The 17,377-nt window shown below is 41.6% G+C and overlaps 1 pseudogene; it reads right to left on the bottom strand.

Moving 5' to 3' along the window:
- The window catches only part of LOC135520299 (neural-cadherin-like), a 146,381-nt pseudogene extending 143,226 nt beyond the window's left edge, over nt 1-3,155 (bottom strand).
- Nucleotides 3,156-17,377: the final 14,222 nt, after the last annotated feature.

The raw sequence follows: 17,377 nt of genomic DNA on the forward strand, positions 1-17,377 counted from the left end.
TGTAATACTTTAATTGGCTATATGGGGAGATAATATGCATTATTAAACAAATCTCACAAACAAACACTTGAACACCATTAAGAATATATAGACCTAGGCTATAATTGGGATGTGCAGTGAACACACATGCAGACATCCTTACAACACATGCAGACACATCTAGTTTGACATAAAGACTACAGAGGCACACTGGGTCTGTCTAGTAGACTCTTGTGGGGAGCTCTCTCAAGCATTTTGGTAGGGTTTGCTGATAGTTAAAAGTGTCCCTGCTCCATTTTGACAATTCCACACAGTACATTTTGGTCTCTATTCTATTTGAACTCGCTCCAGTATCAAAAGAAAAGTATTTTTCTCTCATCTCTGCAGCTTGTACAAGAACATTCCTCTGAGCAGCACAACATCTATATTATAATCTATCTACTCATATTCAAACTGAGGACTTCAACAAGATGTAAGACGACATTATCTTCATGGGAGACGCTTCCGTTAGCATCCGGGCGGGAAAGGTTTTATTAATTAATTTCTCATTTTTATGCAGCGCCGACAATATAAATCATGTAGACAATCTGTTGGTTGACCTAATTTGCCGGGTGAGGCTTGTGTTAATAATTAAGCGCCAATTGAACATGACTTGAAGTTTCCTGGTTTAATCATATGTTGTAGCACAACATTACAACAATGCAATAAATACTGAGTAATGAGTTTAGTGCGGAAAATCTGAATTCTAGTCAACTTTAGGCATGAGAGCCACACTGAATGAAACAGACTCCAAAGTCCCTTATGCAAACAAACTCATCTCCTGTGAAGTCAGATGTATAGGTTTGTAAAACCACATGTGCCAGACTATAAATGTCAGGGTGAATAAATAGTCATAATTACTCTAAATAAACAGTGGATGAGGCAGAGTTCTCGTTTGGAAAACTTGATTACCTCTAAATCCACTTGACATGTCAGAGGATACTTTTTCTGTGGTGATTAAGGCACTTGGCCAAACATGTACTTAGGGAGCAATCAAATCCTCACCTGGACAACTTTTCATTATTATGATGTTAATGAGGGTTGGCCTGTCTGAATTCAACCCTAGTCTAAATCCGAGCAATAAAATGTTTTTCAGTTGTGACTATCATCTAAAACACCAGGCTAATCGTTAGGCCTGTTATACAGGCTACGGTAATGTCTTCAACTTTATCACCATCTCCAGCATCATAATTATTAAACCTATAACTAGCATAATGGTACAGTGTAGGTTTAGGATAAAGAAAAGCAACCAAAAATGCATTTCTTTGTCCATAAAATCTATTTGGCAAAAACTCTACAGATGTTCATGTCCTTAATAGCGCCAGTGCACACCCATACATTGACCCTCATGTGTTGGGCACTAGAGACATTGGGCAGAAGTGTCTTGTATGCGTAGCCACACACATATTACCATCATCCAAGCGCTATAATCCTGTTTACCCAATTAGCGACCTGCCGGGAACAAATAACACCTTCACCTAGCGTGTCAATGATGTGTAATCAACATAGAGCGGACACATGCATCCCAGCGTGCGATAAATAGCCAAATAGGTTCTTGAGAATATCATTACGCGCAGCCTGACTGACAACTGGCCATGCAGTAGAATTAAGACTAATTGAATAAAAACCATATTGTACTTCAAAATGTAGGCTATATATTATGCAAAACAACAAAAACATCGGCCATAATGAATAAGATACTGCCAGGTTCCGTTGCCAACTGATCTTCTAATGCGCAAGGTGCTGCAGCTCAGCTCGCGCATCCAACGGATGAAATAGAAATATACCCAAACCAAACATCACCTTATTCACACCTGATATCAAGTTATTGTCCAATTTTAAATTTATTCTGCGGAAGTGCGCGATATATTTTTATTCGTTGTTTTACATTGCAGCCTAAAACATAGTTAAACATGTTTTTTTCCCCCATATAGCAACTAACCTTTATCTAAAAGCCCCGAGCAAATACAATAGGATACGCTGAGTCTCTCACTCACAATAATGCTTAGACTTTATAAAATACTGTTTCACATCAGTGTCAGATATAGTAATGGTGCGCGGCGACAGAGACTATACCAGCGGCGTAGGCATAGCCTACATTTTCCAAACAGACAGGTGCCTCAGACAACTGGCAACTTTTAATGGCAAAGACACTGAAAACACACGACACTGCACCTTTATGCACAGAGACATTACACTCCATTCTTACCTCTGAGGTTTTGGATTTTGACCATGACCTCCGCGGGGGTCTTCAGTCTGTGCGCGAGATACAAACGACCCGAGTCCCTCTCGATCTGAACGGGGGAGTCCGCCTCTGATATTACCTCGAACCACTTCTTTTCAAACTTCTGGTCAGGCACCGTGAATATCATGTCACCGACTTTGACATCCTCTGAGACGGTCACTGTGTAGAACAGCTCCTCAGAGACCGCTCGGGGCCTCCTAATCTTCGAGACAGCAGGTCTCTGCACATCAAGGTGAAGTGTCACCGGCTTACTTATCAATGCGACATCTCCATTATCTCGAGCGTAAATACTGACTGTTAGGTTCATGATACCAATGAGAGAACTGACCAGCATTACCTGTCCTGTTTGGGGAACTACGTAGACATGTTGGCAATTTGGAGATGCGTAATAAGTGACCCGGCCATTCTTTCCAATGTCGGAATCCTTTGCAAAAAAACGGACCAATTCGGAACCGATGGGGGTCAATTCATCAACTTTTACCCTTTCGTTTTTCTTGATGAACCGGGGTATGTTGTCGTTTGAATCAAGCACCTCTATTTTAATCACCACGGCACTATTCAAACAACCAGAAAGCACAACCATCAAATCGTACACTGCTATAAACTCTCTGTCCAAAGTTTCTGTGGATTTCAAAATAAGATGCTGTTCTCCGTGAAGGTAAACCAGACGAAAAGCTGATGCGTCCTTCCCTTCCAAAGCAATGTCCAGTTCCGAAACATGACAGTTGTTTCCAACCGGTAAAGCGACCCCATCCACCATTGTTCCAGCGGGCGAGTTCTCCACAATTTGTCCATAATACACAGGCAGCTTTGAATTCCCCGTTGAAAATGAAACCAATGCGACAAGCAAAAATGTCTTCAGGGCTACGGTTCCGTTTGTAGCTCCCGTCATGTTTCCATCAAATCAGTTTTGTCACTCTAGTCCAACATAAAAGTTTCTTGAGGCATAAATAATCGAACAAGTATTGTTATTAATGCTAGGTGAGTAGATATATGGTGTAAATGTCCCCAAAAGTGCAACGCTTCAGCACTGAAAAAATAGCAGTCCCTCAAAGAACAGCGCCAAAATGACAAATTCGCTTCCAGCTTATTCAGTGAAGCATCACTTGAGCGCATAGAGGATGAATTCTGCATTGACAGGCATAGGCTACACGCCGCAGATGCTCCATGTGGTACTATGATCACCGCCCTTCCAGGCACAGCCAATCGGAGACCGGAATGGGACGGAAAGACAGCTATCGGCCAGCCCACACGCAGTTTGATTTAGCTGCGCAGGACACGAACGTTGGAGAGCTTTTAGTATTCAGACCCACAATGTAAAATGCTGTGTGCAAGCAATGGGTGAGTTTTGTTTGCTGGAGAGACTTGTCCCCAGAATACACATTCGTTTTCTTGGGTTTGGGCCAAATGTTATCAGTGTTCTGTTGGGCTGCACTACAGGCAACATGATAGGCCTCAAATGTTGACTGGATTACCTCCCTTGATAGAAAGGATTTATACTAAACAAACGTTTTTATTTATATTTTTTAGTTTTTATGGTTCCTGGTAGGAGTACATTGTTCTGTTTCAACGTGTGACTTCAGGAACCAATTTGTCTTCTCACCATTACAAGAATAGTCTTATAAAACAAAACAAATATATTAAAGCTGCAAAATGTAACTTTTGGGGGCACGACCAAATTCACATAGAAATGTGTGTTATAGATGTGTCACTCATTGAAAGCAAGTCTAAGAAGTGGTAGATCTGTTTCTATGCTTTCAGTTCTTATATTTTTGCATCTTTTACTTTCGGTTTTGTACACCAGCTTCAAACAGCTGAAAATACAATGTTTTTGGTTATGGAAAACATATTTCACAGTGGTTTAGATGGTACAATGATACTCTACACTATACTTGCTCGTGTTTTCACATAAACTTAAATTAGGCAAACTATTATAATTTTAGCAGAGCGATTTCTGCATAGTGCATCTTTACATTTTTAGTACCCAATATGCCTAATTACGTTTTTTGTTATGCATTTAAAGGGCAGTTCCACCCGAAAACGTCCATTTGGTATTTATTTCATTTGTCCATTGTTGATATAGTCCCAAAATGTTTTGCATGTCAACAATCAAGTTTTCAAATTTTTCATATGAGGCCAAATTCATCATATGAGGCCAAATTCATCATACCGGCTGTATTTCTGTATTTTGAAAGTTATTTGTCTTGAAAACTTGATCGCTGACATGCAAAACATTTTGAGACAATGTCAACAATGGACAAATGAAACAAATACCAAAATATATCATTTTTGGGTAGAGTTTTTCTTTAATGGTATGTGTTTAGACAGAAATGAATAACTTAATGTATAGTCATCACGGTCATTCTTAAAGCTATATTATGATTAGTAGGTTGGTTACACCTTTGAAATTTGTCAACATAAACTGTCTGATTGATTAGCTTGCACCAAACCTTGACATTTTACAGAACTACCTCTTGTTTTTTCTGTAGATTAAAATAATTGACATTTAATTGGAGGAAAACTGACCACACTATGATGAGTGAAGATTTGGACAAATACTTGCAATGGGTCAATCACAAGTCCAATTGCTCACATGGCTCGGTTTATGTAACATGAAAGAGGAGGATGGCATTGGCGTTTCTCTACGAGTAAGGTGAGTCAACATGTTTTTTACTACATGCATGCAAGAACACACACACACACACACACACACACACACACACACACACACACACACACACACACACACACACACACACACACACACACACACACACACACACACACACACACACACACACACACACACACACACACACACACACACACACACACACACACACACAAATCAGGACTATGGACAGTCACATCATATTTAGCTTATGTTGATTGGACTAAATCGTTTTTGGTATCTTTTAGTTGTCACTGTATTAGACTAATCATATTTGATTAGATGATGTTGAAATGTTAAAGTTGAAATGGGGATGGAGGCAGCTTGCGGAAACTCTCCGTGGTTCTAAATCAATAGTTGTTTAAGGGGTCCAAAAATGTCAGAAACATTAACTTGCTTGACAATGCTTTAGGTCATGTAATTGTTTGTTACAGGCAATATGTTTTGTGGACTTCACAGGACAGGTGTTGTTCTCTGGTTTTATGATGAAACTAATGTGAGGTTGAATTTATTCTGCCACTGTGTCTTCTTATTGTCTCAGCCAACGGCCTTTATATCACGGTGTCAAGACATACAAACTTACAAGTTATAGAGCAAACTACGCAATCATCACAACACATACAGTTGAAGTCGGAAATGTACATACACCTTAGCCAAATACATTTAAACACAGTTTTTCACAATTCCGGACATTTAATCCTTGTAAAAATTCCCTGTCTTAGGTCAGTTAGGATCACCACTTTATTTTAAGAATATGAAATATCAGAATAATATAATAGCAGAGAGAAGGATTTATTTCAGCTTTTCATCACATTCCCAGTGGGTCAAAAGTTTACATGCACTCAATTAGTATTTGGTAGCATTGCCTTTAAATTGTTTAACTTGGGTCAAACATTTCGGTTAGCCTTCCACAAGCTTCTCACAATAAGTTTGGTGAATTTTGGCCCACTCCTCCTGACAGAGCTGGTGTAACTGAGTCATGTTTGAGGGCCTCCTTGCACACGCTTTATTCAGGTCTGCCCACACATTTATGCAAAGCTGTCATCAAGGAAAAGGGTGGCTATTTGAAGAATCTCAAATTTAAAATTGGTTTAATACTTTTTTGGTTAATACACAATTCAATGTGTGTTATGTCATAGTTTGATGTCTTCACTATTTTTCTACAATGTAGAAAATAGTAAAAATAAAGAAAATTTAACGAAATTCGTCTTCCTCTGACGAGGAGTATGACAGATCGGACCAATGTGCAGCGTGGTAAGTGTTCTACATTTTTAATGAAAAGTCACTGAACACAAAAAATACAAAATAACAAAGTGAAAGACAGAAATTTAAAAACAAAACAGTTCTGTATGGAGAAAACACAGACACAGAGAACAATCACCCACAACTCAAGTGGGAAAAACAGGCTGCCTAAATATGGTTCTCAATCAGAGACAACGATTGACAGCTGCCTCTGATTGGGAACCATACCAGGCCAAACACAGAAATACCAAACATAGAACAAAAACATCGAATGCCCACCCCAACTCACGCCCTGACCAACCTAAAATAGAAACATACAAAAGGAACTAAGTTCAGGACGTGACAGAAAAACTCTTGAATGAGTAGGTGTTCTAAAACTTTTCACTGGTTGTGTATATATCAAATGAAATAACTATGTTTTAACCTTTCTCAACAAATAACTGTGTTCATTGACTAAATTGCATTTTTGGAGCTGAGAACACACTGACAAATTGTGTGAAGCTAATTGGTCTACCTTACCTATTTTGGAGTTGTTTGCTCATGCTTGCTGAGATAACAAAACAACACAACACAAGCCTTCTCACCAATATGTTTGTAATTTCAAATCCTAGTGACAGGCAGTCAAGACTGATCCTCATTTGATGAAAAGCATCCAAAATGTAGACTACATGATAATGAGGCACCAAAATGTGTAGGCCGAGTTTAGGTTGGACTTCAATATTTGCTGTCTTCACAGGCAATAATGTGTCAAGGATACTTTTCAATGAAAGTGCAATCTGCAGAGATCAATATTTTTTCTGGGTGCTAGGCTACTGCCAGAGATTTTCCTTTTAGAGTTTTATTGACCAAACCTCCAAGCCTTTTGAGTGTAGCCTATGCAGTATAGCTGCATGCAGTTTTAAAGGGCAACTCAATAACCAATTTATCTGGTTGAAAACAGCCTATGTGGCATCGATATACTCTGAACAAAAATATATACTGAACAAATATTTAAACCCAACATGTAAAGTGTTTCATGAGCTGGAATAAAAGATCGTAGAAATTTTCCATACACACAACTAATTTATTTCTCTCAAAAATTAGTTTACATCCCTTTTAGGGAGCATTCCTCCTTTGCCAAGATAATTCATCCATCTGACAGGTGTGACAAGTTAATATGCTGATTAAACAGCATGATCATTACACAGGTGAATGTTCATTTCTCTAAGCTGCCTCCAAAGCCTCACAACTGCGGACCACGTGTATGGCTCCGTGAGGGCGAGCGTTTTTCTGATGTCAACGTTGTGAACAGAGTGCCCCATTGTGGCAGTGGAGTTATGGTATGGGCAGGCATAAGCTACAGACAACGAACACAATTGCATTTTATCAATGGCAATTTGAATGCGCAGAGATACTGTGATGAGATCCTGAGGCCCATTATTGTGCCATTTATGGCTCATGTTTCAGCATGATAATGCACTGCCCCATGTCGCAAGGATCTGTACACAATTCCTGGAAGCTGAACATTTCCCAGTTCTTCCATGGCTTGCATACTCACCTCACATGTCACCCATTGAGCATGCTTGGGATGCTCCGGATTGATGTTTACTACAGAGTGTTCCAGTTCCCACCAATATCCAGCAACTTCACACAGCCATTGAAGAGGAGTGGAACAACATTCCACAGGCCATAATCAACAGCCTGATCAACTCTATGTGAAGCAGATGTCGCGCTGCATGAGGCAAATGGTGGTCACACCAGATACTGACTGGTTTTCTGATCCATGCCCCTACCCTTTTTAATGTCTCTGTGACCAACAGATGCACATCTGTATTCCCAGCCATGTGAAATCCATAGATTAGGGCCTAATTTATTTATTTCAATTGACTGATTTCCTTATATGAACTGTAACTCAGTAAACATTTAGAAGTGTTTGTATGTTTACATATTTTTTTCAGTGTAAATCTATGCTGTGTTCATACCTTAGTGGGAAGGTGGTAATTACCAATTGTAAAGTCGTTAAAACCCATTTGGATGTATTCACGTACTTTGAACTCGTTGATAAACTCCGATTGGCTAATGGCCAACAAGCTGCATCAACCATAACTAAAACTACAGCTATCATGTTTGTAAACCAATTCTATTATTCAAAACATATACATAGATTTATTTTTATAAATAACGTTTTGTTGTTACATTTATCTGCCAAAAATGCTGTTATCGAGGTCATTTCCTTAGTAGGCAACGTCAGAGGTCAACATGTTGGAGAAGTCAAACCTCAGGGAGGATAGACGAGTTTCCTACTAGTAATTACAAGTTGGAGTGGCGTTCATGTGGATTTTTACCAATCGTATGTGGTAAATACCACCTTCCCATTTGGTTATGAATGTAGCATTATTCCAGTGCCAGAATTAACTAAAAAGATTAAGTAGGATCATTTTGGTCATCAAGTCAGTATATTACAAAATGCAGTTTTGTGAGATTTGTGTAACTGAGTTTGTCACGACTTACATGGGGTTGGATTTTGATCATACCCACTTCTCCATTAACACAGGATTGTAATGCCTAGGGACAATTGTCATGCACAGATAAACAGCTGCTGTGATTGTGCTCTATCCAATCGTAGGGCAGATCACAGATAGTGAGACAGACCTGCCCACATTACGCAGCTCCTTGGACTTGTTTACATAAGTTAACATGTCACCAATGTTATGTTGAAAGAACACTTGGCCCTTAAGTCCTTCATGGAGTGGGAACTTGCTGATGTGTTTGGTAGTGATCACTGCCCAGTGCTTGACTTGGACTGAAATAGGTGCCGGTAGCCTACTCCTTTTGGGTGCCGGTACTGTTTATATTTATGTGCAGGAACTAATACTTTTTAGCTAATATTCTATGAGGTCCAAAAACGTCTAAATTAATTACTGATTTCTTGATTTATCTTAGCTTAATTCTGACAATTTTGAGGAAGTGGTAGGCGAGTGGCTATGTTGTTGCTACGGTGTTTCAAGAGCGACAAACAACAGCAACTGCCAGTGTACGACAACACACCCACATCGAACCACACCCCCCGAGACTGAAATACATTTTTTGAATAAGCAACAGAAAAACACATTTGCATGTTCTGAGTGAGTTAGGATCCTTTTACTTGATCTTTCAGGTTCCTACTCCCTGTTGAACCATGTTCAGCACATCTGGACTGAGCCATTTGTTACTATAGAGGTTGTTCCAAATGAGACAACTGTCATACAGCTCAAATTGGACCCTGGATATGGGCATCATTTTAGAGGCATTGTAGGGCCTGCTCCACCCTTTTCGATGAAGCTGAGAATTGTTCAGTCATGGTTCCCATCTCCTCCAACACAAGGCCCTTTTTAGAGCCCAAGCGAGGCAGACCCAGAGCCTGAAGGCTATTGCTACAACAAAATTCTCCATGCATCAGCAACACAGTACAGTACAGTACTGCATGTCTCCTCCGAAGCTCTCTCTCTTCTTTCCACTTCCTTGCACATACACTTCATCAGATTTCTTCAGTGCTGTACTGTATGTTATTCTCCCCGACATATGAGCGGTAACTCATTACAAGAGACATGTTGTGTACATGTGAGAGAATGGCATGATTTTGCACTGAATACCCAGTTGGAGACATGTCTTACTTTTTTTGATGTCATTGAAAAAATAACCAAGGGCAGATAAACTTTTGCACAACATATGAATTATCATTCAAGTCTAAACAAACAATTTTCTTCTTCAAACAGACTTGTCTTTATAGGAAAATGGAACCTGACCTCATGCAGGATTCACATTGATACAGGGATTGAATAGGGAAAAGAACACCTGAAATATACAGTGAATACATATACAGTGCCTTGCGAAAGTATTCGGCCCCCTTGAACTTTGCGACCTTTTGCCACATTTCAGGCTTCAAACATAAAGATATAAAACTGTATTTTTTTGTGAAGAATCAACAACAAGTGGGACACAATCATGAAGTGGAACGACATTTATTGGATATTTCAAACTTGTTTAACAAATCAAAAACTGAAAAATTGGGCGTGCAAAATTATTCAGCCCCTTTAAGTTAATACTTTGTAGCGCCACCTTTTGCTGCGATTACAGCTGTATGTCGCTTGGGGTATGTCTCTATCAGTTTTGCACATCGAGAGACTGACATTTTTTCCCATTCCTCCTTGCAAAATAGCTCCTGCTCAGTGAGGTTGGATGGAGAGCATTTGTGAACAGCAGTTTTCAGTTCTTTCCACAGATTCTCGATTGGATTCAGGTCTGGACTTTGACTTGGCCATTCTAACACCTGGATATGTTTATTTTTGAACCATTCCATTGTAGATTTTGCTTTATGTTTTGGATCATTGTCTTGTTGGAAGACAAATCTCCATCCCAGTCTCAGGTCTTTTGCAGACTCCATCAGGTTTTCTTCCAGAATGGTCCTGTATTTGGCTCCATCCATCTTCCCATCAATTTTAACCATCTTCCCTGTCCCTGCTGAAGAAAAGCAGGCCCAAACCATGATGCTGCCACCACCATGTTTGATAGTGGGCATGGTGTGTTCAAGGTGATGAGCTGTGTTGCTTTTACACCAAACATAACGTTTTGCATTGTTGCCAAAAAGTTCAATTTTGGTTTCATCTGACCAGAGCACCTTCTTCCACATGTTTGGTGTGTCTCCCAGGTTGCTTGTGGCAAACTTTAAACAACACTTTTTATGGATATCTTTAAGAAATGGCTTTCTTCTTGCCACTCTTCCATAAAGGCCAGATTTGTGCAATATACGACTGATTGTTGTCCTATGGACAGAGTCTCCCACCTCAGCTGTAGATCTCTGCAGTTCATCCAGAGTGATCATGGGCCTCTTGGCTGCATCTCTGATCAGTCTTCTCCTTGTATGAGCTGAAAGTTTAGAGGGACGGCCAGGTCTTGGTAGATTTTCAGTGGTCTGATACTCCTTCCATTTCAATATTATCGCTTGCACAGTGCTCCTTGGGATGTTTAAAGCTTGGGAAATCTTTTTGTATCCAAATCCGGCTTTAAACTTCTTCACAACTGTATCTCGGACCTGCCTGGTGTGTTCCTTGTTGTTCTTGATGCTCTCTGCGCTTTTTAACGGACCTCTGAGACTATCACAGTGCAGGTGCATTTATACGGAGACTTGATTACACACAGGTGGATTGTATTTATCATCATTAGTCATTTAGGTCAACATTGGATCATTCAGAGATCCTCACTGAACTTCTGGAGAGAGTTTGCTGCACTGAAAGTAAAGGGGATGAATAATTTTGCAACGCCCAATTTTTCAGTTTTGATTTGTTAAACAAGTTTGAAATATCCAATAAATGTCGTTCCACTTCATGATTGTGTCCCACTTGTTGTTGATTCTTCACAAAAAAATACAGTTTTATATCTTTATGTTTGAAGCCTGAAATGTGGCAAAAGGTCGCAAAGTTCAAGGGGGCCGAATACTTTCGCAAGGCACTGTATATATTTATGGGGAATAGGTTAAGCTAATGGGGAATAGGTTAAGCATGAAAACTCCAGTCATGAAACATTGGCCCCTACAGCAAGAAAAACAGCCCCCAACCTCGGTCGTCTTTTGAAAAGCTGTAACACAAATTACAGCAATTTACCCCGAAAGGCAGCACGTGTGTGACAGGGGAATGGGTTTGTAGTTGATGGTGTCGAATGTCGCGTCGCAGGCACTCACGCCAGTCTTTCATCATATTTTGGCATGCCTCTCTGCAGAAAAAAAGTGACAGGGAGTAAGAGAGTAAAAGAAGGCAGTCTGGTGAACCTTGACCTTACAACCGCCATCTAAGGTCAAGAGAACTGACAAGTGTTTCTTTCTGTGCTCAGTTTGTCTGATCCTCTTCATTTTCATCCACTTTCTCCCCGACACTTTCCCTGCTCTTCATCTCCCTGTCACAGACACCTCCCTCTCCTCTCTCCATCCATATTATTCCTTCCTCTATTTATCCCTCTCACATTCTCTCTCTCCATCTCTGAATAGTGTGAACTGAGCTGACAGTCAAATGAATGTCAGGTGGGTCCCACCTCCTCCCCTTGAAAACACAGAGGGAGAATTATTCAGCAGTTGAAAGGCTGCCTGTGTGTCCCTGCGCTCTGTGCGTGTGTGTGTGTGTGTGTGTGTGTGTGTGTGTGTGTGTGTGTGTGTGTGTGTGGGGTGGGGGTTTATGTATCAGATCTCTGGCTTTGTGTAATGCTGCATGACACTACTGGTATGTGTGTGGGACTGTGGGAGCGTGTATTGTCCCCTGTCGCAGTGCCCCTTGGGACCTGAGTGTGTATAACACATGCACAGTCCTAACAGCCACACCCTGCTTCCCCAGTGCCAACCATGGAACACTGTGACCATCCGTTCCATGTAGAAGTTAACCCTGGCAATAGATCTATCAGCTTACAATTCCCCCAATTTCTAACCTGAACTATTAGGAGATCTCAGAACTCCCACTGCCACACAATCCAGGGGACAAAGACTGACATTAGCACCCTCCTCATCATCCCATCTTTTTCTGAAAGAGAGAGGGTAAGATTAATTTAAGGGGAGGACAGAGCGAGAGAGACCACTTCAATCTCTGAAATCAGCAGAGCAGTGATGACTGCCCATCAATCTCCCTTCATGACATCATTATTCATTGTCTGCGCCCCTCCTCTCAGTACCTCCACACCTCCCTCTGTGCTGTGGCCTTACCCTCCTGTTCATCCTCAAAATTTACCAGTGACTATCGAGTGTGACAGGTACTCTATCACCCGTGTCATGTACTCCACCCAATTTCACCCTGGAGCCCTGCATCAAGCTTATTTCTATTTGTTTGAGTTCATATTTAACAAGTTCATACCATCATACGCTATGCTGGCCTCATTCACTGAGCCTATGGGTAGTCAATAAGTCCTTGTTAGCTTAAATTAGTTCTCAAAGAGACTCTGTTAGGATGCACAGTGAGTTGCCTTCTATTCTCTCCTCAGACAAGTTCCAGTTCCTCCCTCGACCAGCAGGGGCTGCTGTCCCCACCTACGGGGGATGAAGCGGAGGCCAGGCCACTTGCTAACCAGTGAACGAGCTCCAGTCTCTCTGGCCTCCAGCCATGCTTGGAAATCACTCAATCAGGCTCTCTGGCAGCTCGGATCCCACTGCTGCCACCATGCAGTCCGTTATAACGCTAATGAGTAATCAGAGTTCCGCCTCCCCCTACCCCCCCTCCTCCATCCCCCCTCCTTTGATTATCTTTCTGCCTGTGTCTCCCCCTCTTAAAGCGATGGCAGTCTCCCCCCTCCCAACCCCCACCCCCCAGAAGTCTGTCTGATTGCAATCAATGAAAGTACCTTCTCATTCGGTCCGTTCATTTATCCATCCCCTTGAGAAGGGTTATTGCCTAACGCTTAGTGACAGTGTATAGTTTGTGGAGAGCGATCGTTTATTTTACCTGTAAGGAACACAGTGTAGTGCAGGCACGACCACCGGTACATGTTGTTGTTATAGAAGAGAAGCCAGTCTAATCAATGGATCTGTACCAGACAAGGAATTAATGCTTTGTCTTATGTGTAGAATTACTCTTCTCCTCATGTTGCAGGTAACGTGTGCTGAGTGGTGCCACAATGGCTCCTGTGTTTGTCCTTGGAGGTGGGTCCTATGGTGAGACGACTCTACATAATACCCCATGATCTTATATCCAAGCTAAATGCCTTAGAAATATAATACCGGTTTCTGCATAAGCACTCATTGACATATGTAATATAACATTTGGCCTTGTACAACACATGACACAATTCATTTCATTGACTGATTGCAATGAATTGGACACTCATACTAATGAGTCCACTGGTCTAGTGTTATGACTGTTCCTATGTTTATTTGAAAGGGGCAATGCCTACCGGTGTTTCAATGAATGTGGCATATTCAGGTAAAAGGTTCATTACCATTTGTAATCCCTGGGTTATTGTGGATGACACTGCAGTTGAACCTACAGTATTTGCCAGTCAGTACACCTCATGTAACCCAGATAAAATGCCACAAACTGCGAAACAGACAACAACATCGCAATGTGCGCAATCAGCCCAAACTCCTGCCATCTCCACCGGTCCTCTCCGGATGTCCTAGTTCTGTTGATGTCAGTCCCAAACGCTAAAAAAACACACAAAACACTTTTGACAACTACAACGACAGCAACGAAAGGTAGAAAAATAGTATGAAGAATATGCTTATCGTCTTAGAAGGATGATCTTATTATAGAATCTCATGACAGTTGGTTTTCCAAAGCATGGCCCAGAGCGTTGGAATTCTGCATGGTTCAGTCGTTTATCCAGAGCCAAGCGCCTCTCCTCCTGTCCCCACGTTTCTGAATAACCTGTCTCTTCCATGCCACATCTTCTGCCTGGCCTCGATTCGCTTGGCGTTTGCTCGCATTGTTACCTCGACACACACAAACTCATTTTTTTGCCAGGCTTGCTCTACCTTCTCACACTCAAGGAGAAAAGACACCACAGTGTCTTTTGTTTGTTGTCCATTGTTCAGAGTACGAGCCCTGACAGAAAGGGGAAAACCTGATTATACTATAGCTCAATCATAGACCCTTGCACACCTTGTATATTTAGACTTTTGTTCGAGTGTCTTTGGATTACCTCTGAGTCAGTCTTCACACTGCCAGCACACGTTTTGTCTATGGAATTGAACAAAATAAGAATCATGTCCAATTGTATTTCAAAATGTCTTCTCTTGAATGAATGGGACACAAATGGCTTCGCTTGAGTGTGACACAAATATAGCTCTCAGCGGGTGTTGTTGCACACTCCTGCGTACATTAGGAGGATAGTGAAGATTTGAAGGGAGGTTTTCGAGACAGGGTCTGTATTTGGGATTAGAACACTTTGGTGCAGAGTGGAGGGGGTTTAAGCTTGTCTTATGGACATGCTCTGCTGCTGAGGGTGAAGGAAAGGTACACAACATCTGTATGTTTGTGTTCTCATGAAGGTGTTGCTGGGTCTGATCAGACCAGAGGGAAGAGTGCCCCCTGCTGGCCCCTCCAACAACACCCTCCTGAAGGAGTGGGGTTTCTCATTCAGGTATCAACCAGACCAGATGTTCCAGACAAAAGCAAGACTACAGTAGATGCTGTCTCCCTATAGCTGAATTATGAACTGCTATACAACGTTTTGTACATAAACCTGTGAGCTGCCAGTCTGCACTTGGCATATGGCACCTGTCCATCAAAGTGAGTAGTTTAGGCCTACATACACCTACATGTAGTATATAGACCTGTATGTGTGCCACTACCATAAGCATAAACATATTTTGCTGTTAGAGAATGTTGTGTACAGGCACAGTGGTAATACGTCCAGAAAAGAAGGGCGAGAGAGAGAAAGAGAAAGAGAAAGAGAGAGAGAGATATAGAGAGAGAGAAAGAGAAAGAGAGAGAGAAATAAATAAAGAGAAAGAGAGAGAGAGAAAGAAAGAGAGAAAGAGAAAGAGAGAGAGAGAGAAAGGGAGAGAAAAAATTATGATTCATAAAGCATTTAAGATGAAGTGGTATTAAGGTTGGCTCGCCATGTTATTTGTCAGTCACAGACAAGATGAGTGGAGCGAGGGAAGGAATTCCAACTAAATCACATATAGCCCATGGCCAGCGCACTCGCTAAATCCTTCCCCCAGTAAACCAGAGAGGAAATAAACAATAACAAGCTCCACTTTTTAAAGGATTCTCTCTTCCATTTCTCTCGCTCACTCTCCCTGTATCCTCACAAATGAACTTTTCCCGCTCCCTGTTGCTAGGTGAACAGCGCGGGTGCCAATGATTGACAGGTCTTTGAAAACACCATTATGAGAGGTAAAGTGGAATATCTTCAAAGATGGGGGGGTTTGGGGGTGCATTGCAGCATTGGAGATGAGGACAGCAGGCATCAGTCAGTAAGGCAGGCAGGGGTTTCAGCCATGGAGGTTAATTATTACCATGGCTTGTCAACTTCGACATTAGAGAAATCCTCAGGAGAATGTGGGGCTAATCACACCACATGTGTCTGTCATTGGGAAGTTACCTACTGTCATGAAATCTGAATGCACACACTCTTACTTAAAGGTGCACACACTCACATGCACACACAAACACGCACATGCACACGCGCACACGCGCACACACACACACACACACACACACACACACACACACACACACACACACACACACACACACACACACACACACACACACACACACACACACACACACACACACACACACACACACACACACACACACACACACACACACACACAGTCAGGCAAGGTCTGGCTGAAACATGTGGCCCTCCCTCGCTACCCTGCTGGCCGGGTTGATAGCTCTCAGATTCAAGAGTGACATTGTCGACAGACAAATAGAAGATGCATGTTTCTCTCTTGCACTCTCTCTCTCCTTCTATCTCTCAACGGCCCTAATGTGAAACATCTGCTCCAGTCCAGCCATGGAGGGAAAGTAGCCTTGCCTCGCTTGAGTATGCATTAACTTAGAAGTCCCACACTGTTTTCGGCCAAATGCACTCGCCTAATTAGCTAGCTAGATATCACTCCATGTCATGCTCTTAGCCCTCACCTCCTGGGGCTAGCCGTACCCTGTGGCCTATACAGCTGGAATAACTAGCCCTCTCATTATAGGTAGAGAAGGGGCCACCTCTGGAAGCCAAATGTTTACCAGCTAAATCACTCCAGACGGGCATTCGTTATGGCGTTGTCATGGCGATGTCGACGAATGTAATTTATCAACTGCTGTCAGTCTCAGCACCAAGTCAAGGTAGAAATGTAAGTAGGGCATCGTTATTTTAATTCTCTTTCTTTACTGGCTCTTATTGAAAGCTGTAGGGTTGAAATGGTGAGTCTTGAATGAAAGATTTGTTCCAGTCGATGAAAGTACTTACATTTCCGGTAATCTTCTATAAAATAGTATTCACAGATGTTATACAGGGGTTGCGAAGGGATTACATTTCATCTGTTTATGGATTGAAGTTACTGACTGGTAATTTTGGTATGTACATATGAATTGCTCTCAATTTCCCTACTTCCCCATCCCGATCATTGATTTTAAAGTCAGTCATCTCAGTCTAAGTAAACAAACAGTAATCATGGACTGCAGTCTGTTTTCACCTATGGACTCCTTTAGGGGTTAAAATCTGTGACTGAGTTGAGTCCATTTTTACCCCTTATCCTT

Source organism: Oncorhynchus masou, chromosome 29, assembly GCF_036934945.1.
Source record: "Oncorhynchus masou masou isolate Uvic2021 chromosome 29, UVic_Omas_1.1, whole genome shotgun sequence".
Lineage (NCBI taxonomy): Eukaryota > Metazoa > Chordata > Actinopteri > Salmoniformes > Salmonidae > Oncorhynchus > Oncorhynchus masou.